Genomic DNA, 5,215 nt, shown 5'->3' with positions numbered 1-5,215 from the left:
TTCTTTTTTTAAATTTGAAGATCACAACCATGGATCTCTTTCAGTCAGCTAGCCAGGTAGTTTTCTTCTGAATTTGTCAGCACAGATACATGAGTGCTGTCAGCATTCCATTCTATTTGTTGAAATATCTGATTTGCTATTCCTTCAGTTCCTAGAGTTTTGTTTTTCACTAATACCTTCAGTGAAAAACGTACTTTTTCTTTCAGTACCAATTGGTTTTTGATCATATGCTACTTCTTGAAATTATTGAATATTAACTAATTTTTTTATGCAGTGGTTATTAAATGATCCAGAAAGTATGAAGAGAAGATGGAAGGAATACACAGAGTCACTGTATCAGAAGGAATTGGCTGACACAGAAGAATTTCATGAAATGACATATTATCAAGAGCCTATGGTGATGAAAGAGGAAGTTCAAATTGCCCTGAAGGAATTGGCAAGAAACAAGGCTCCAGGAGTTGACGGCATACTAATTGACATATTTGAACAAACAGACACTGGCCTGGATGTGCTAAGTTGTGCCAAGAAATTTGGAGAAGAGCCAGCTGGCCCACTGACTGGAAAAGATCGATATTTGTTCCCATTCCAAAGAAAGGTGACCCAACAGAGTGTGGAAATTATAGAACAATATCATTGATATCATATACAAGCAAGATTCTGTTGAAAATTATCCAAAAATGTTTGGAACAATATGTCAACAGAGAACTACCAGATTTGCAGGCTGGATCTAGAAGAGGTCATGGTTGTTGTTGTCTTGTTATGTACCGTCGAGTCGCTTGCGACTCATAGCGACCCTGTGTACAACAGCCCTAAACTCCGCTCTGTCCTGTGTCAATCACACTGTCTCTGACACTCCCATCCCAATTATCCCAGTCACTGAATCAATCCACCTCATAGAGGGCCTTCCTCTCCTGCGCTGTCACTTCACCCTCCCAAGCATGATGTCCTTCTCCAAGCACCTGTCTCTCCTCACAACATGTCCAAAATATGTTAGACGGAGCCTCAGAATCCTTGCCTCCAAGGAGCCACCCGGTTTAACCCTTTCCAGGACAAATCTGTTTTGTTTTCCTAGCAGTCCATGGTATTCTCAATACTCTTCTCCAGCACCACAGCTCAAAGGCATCAATTCTCCTTCTATCCTCCCTGTTCATTGTCCAACTCTCTGATGCATAACAAGTGATTGCGAAGACCATGGCCTGTATCAGACGCACCTTAATCTCCAGAGAGACACCATTGCTCTTCAGTACTTTGGAGAGGTCCCTAACAGAAGACTTTCCCATGGCAATGCTGAAAATTATCCAAAAATGACTGGAACAGCACATCAACAGAGAACTGCCAGATATGCAACCTGGGTTTAGAAGAGGCCATGGTACTAGGGACATTGTAGCTAAGGTTGATGAATCTTGGCTGAAAGTAAAGAGTACCAGAGGAATGTCTATCTGTGTTTCATTGACTATTCAAAGTCCTTTGACGGTGTGAATCACAACAAACCGTGGGTAACTGAAACCTATGTTTGGACCACGACAGAGCAAGGAGACACTGCATGGTTCAAAACTGGGAAGGGTGTACACCACGGATGTGTCTTGTCTCCATACCTTTTAAATCTGTATGAAGAATAGATTATCTAGGCAGCTAGGCTCTATGAGGAGGAATGTGGCATCAGGATTGGAGGAAGACTCATCAACAACCTGTGCTATGCAGATGACACAACCTTGCTTGTTGAAAGTGAGGAGGACCTGAAGTGCTTGCTGCAGAAAGTCAAGGACTACAGCTTTCAATATTGATTGAAGCTCACATCAAGGAAACAAAGATTCTCACTACTGGGCTGATTGGCAGCATTATGATAAATGGTGAAGAGATTGACATTGTAGACAACTTTAGTTTTCTTGGCTACACAATCTTAGTGCCAACAACCAGGAAAGCAGAAGATTAAATTACTTTGGGAAAGTCAGCTGTCAAGGACCTCTCCAGAGTACTAAAGAGCAATGATGTCAGTCTGGAGACTAAGGTGCACCTGATTCAGACCATAGTCTTTGCAATTGCTTGCTATGAGTTAGAGAGCTATATAATGACTAGTGATGATAGAATGAGAATTATTGTCTTTGAGCTGTGATACAGGAGAAAAATGTTGCATACACCATGGACTGCCAGGAAACAGATAGGTTCATCATTGAGAGGGTGAAACCAGACTGTAACTTGAAGAAAAGGATTCTGAGGCTTCGTCTTGATGGCACATAACAACAACAACAACAATGAATATGTGGAGAAATGATATCTTTTCTGTTTTCAAACCATGCAGTATACTTTAGTTTATACAAAAAATATTCCAGAATTAATGGAATACCATTTAATGTTTCATCAAACAGATAAGTAGATGATAAATAAGCATATACATTTCTAAGGAAATCAAGAGATTAGTTGCACTGAAAAAGCCTGCTGTCAAAGACTTCTCTAGAGTGCTAAAGAGCAATGATGTTAGTCTAGAGACTAAGGTGCACCTGATCCAGACCATGGTTTTCTTAATTGCTTGCTTTGCATCCTACAGCTGGACACTAAATAAGGATAACAGAAGAATTGATGCCCTTGAGACGTTGTGCTTGAGAAGAGGATTGAGCATAGCATGGACTGCTAATAGAATTTAAAACTGGAGATGATGAAATAAAGTCACTGCTTCAAGGCAAGGATTTTGAAGCTCCCTCCCACATACTTTTCCATGTTGCCAAGAAAGACCTAAGTAAGGGCATCCTACTTAGAATGGTGGAGGATCAGTGCAAGAAAGGAAGACCCTAACTGAGTTGGATTGACATAGTGACTGTGGTAATGGGGTCAGGTGTCTCAGAGATGATGAACTGGCTCAGGATAGGGAAAGGTTCAAAGCCATTCCTCATAGATTGACACAGTGACTACAATAATAGGTTTAAGCAGAGCAGAGACCGTGAAGATTGGCGCTTACTCGATAACACTTAACCAACAGTAGAAATCTTGCCAGAACACATTTTATATCCATTTTCAGTGCTGAAATGGTTGAAGAAAATTTCCAAGAACTATGCTAAAGGAACTTTCTTTAAATTCACTACCATTGCTAAGATCTAATAACATTTCCCTTGTCAATTCCCCATCTATTTTCAAATTCTTTTTTCTATCTCTCTCCTTTTTCAGTCTTCAACACATTCTCTCCTTTTCTGTGGTCTAGCAGACTTAACTGTTCTAAATTACTTTCCTTACCACATGCCTTGTGTGAATGCTAATGCTATGGGTCAGCTGAATGGCGTCTTTTGGGTGGAATCATGCAAGCAAGGTGTGCAAGCTACTAAGGAGATTGGTCAGTCTTGCCATTCCACTAGGCTTAAATTGAGTATATTTGGGAGCAAAAAGGGGAAGCGCCCTGGCAGCAAGAAAGAAGTGGAGAATCCAGTATATATCCATTTAGACCAAAGATTCTCATGTGAGCCAAATCCAGACTTAACTCAGGTCAGCAGCAGCAGTAGTAATAGCAGCAGCAGCAGCTGTGGTGGCAGTAGCAGAGAACTACAGATCAATGTTGGACAGAGCTTAACTGGGACCCATGGGGTCAGGGCCTGTAAAAGGAATGTAGCTGGAATAAGGGCAGACATGTCCAACTCCATATGGGTGCAGCTAAGTGTCTGATCTCCAGTAACTCTGGAAAGGGAAAGAATTCCCATCTACAATATCCACAGCACAAAACTGATTACCAAGAAGTCAGACCTATCTCACACGGTCTACACCTACTTCAACCAATTCTAACACTAATCATCCTTCTCAGTACTTTCAATCCTTTACCACTGGGTCTGCTAACCTGTTGCAATGGTGACACAGAATATTAGTCACTATTACAGAGTTTGCTAGGGTAGTTAATAGTTGACAAGTCAAGCTAGACACAGGATATAGTTCTTCCATCAGGACGGTCCTCAGGAATGCTTACAAGTCCTTTGACCTCACTGCGTCAGGTCAGTATTACAAAGCTGTCTTAGCCCTCCCAATTATGATGGCTGTCCTCTAGTCGTCCAGTGTGTCTCTGTCTCATGTTGATCTCTGGTTCTCCGCCTCTGCTGCTGTGGTGTCATTCTTGTGGGTTATGAGATTCCTGTCCTCTGCTTCTAAACTTCGGGGGATGGCAACACTAACCAATTACACCAAACACAGTCTACACAATTTGTTTGCATACTCACACCCAAGCACATGGTGAGCATTTAAGGTAATTTCCTAGGAAAGTCATTTTGGCTAATAAATCCACTACATCATGGAGTCAAAGCCAGGAGCCATCACTCAAGTTTATTGGAATACTGGGAGCTTGAACTGGCAAGACTAAGAGAGCTTTACAACACTTGCGTAGATCTATGAGGTGAAGGTCAGAAGGTCTGTGAACACACATGAGAAGCTACTCCGACTGAGGAATTGAATTTTATATTTAACCTGAATTATTTCCTATTAACTTCCTTAATATATCTCATAGCAGTGATGCCAGTTTAAAGATCATAGGAGGGACTAGTCCTTGGAAAAAGAAGTTGTGCTGGGAAAGGCAGACAAAGAGAGGGAGAAGAGAAGACTCTGAAGGAGATTGATTGGCACAATGCCTGTTGGGCTTGAGCATGTCAGAGGTCATGAGGTTGGTGGATGATAGAGCCAGGACCAGATCTGTTCTTCATAGGTTGATATGATTCATAGTCAACTCGATGGTACCTAATAAAAACAGAATTCTCAAGTGAAATAAATTCAGTTAGGCGCAATTTACCATCATGTTTTCAAGGTTACCTACATTCATGACCATTCATGATGAATTTCCTTCTTTTAATATTAGCTGAATGGTCTATATGTCAACCTAACACCAAATCCTTCATCACTGACTCTCAATCAGGACTTACTCCCTCTGCTACAAGGGAGGTATCTGATACTGTCCAGAGATAGTTTTGATTGTCATAGCTTTTCTAAGAAGGAGAAAGTCCTTTGAACATTGAGTGTATAGAAGGCCTGGCTTCTGTGAATCGTGCTTACAATACATGGAACAGCCTCTCAAAACAAAGAATTATGTCGCCTTAAATGTCAGTCGTACTGAAGCTGAGAAACATTTTCCTATTCTAATGAACTGACTCTTATCCTAGCACCTGTCCCCCACTTTTTTATGCCATTAAGTTATTGAGAAGCAATGATACCACATTAAGGACTAAAATGTGTCTGATTGTGGGCACAGCCTTTT

This window comes from Elephantulus edwardii, unplaced genomic scaffold (assembly GCF_000299155.1).
Source record: "Elephantulus edwardii isolate Elephantulus edwardi_28Jun2011 unplaced genomic scaffold, EleEdw1.0 scaffold00042, whole genome shotgun sequence".
Classification (NCBI taxonomy): Eukaryota; Metazoa; Chordata; class Mammalia; order Macroscelidea; family Macroscelididae; genus Elephantulus; species Elephantulus edwardii.
Note: the sequence above shows the minus strand (reverse complement) of the source record.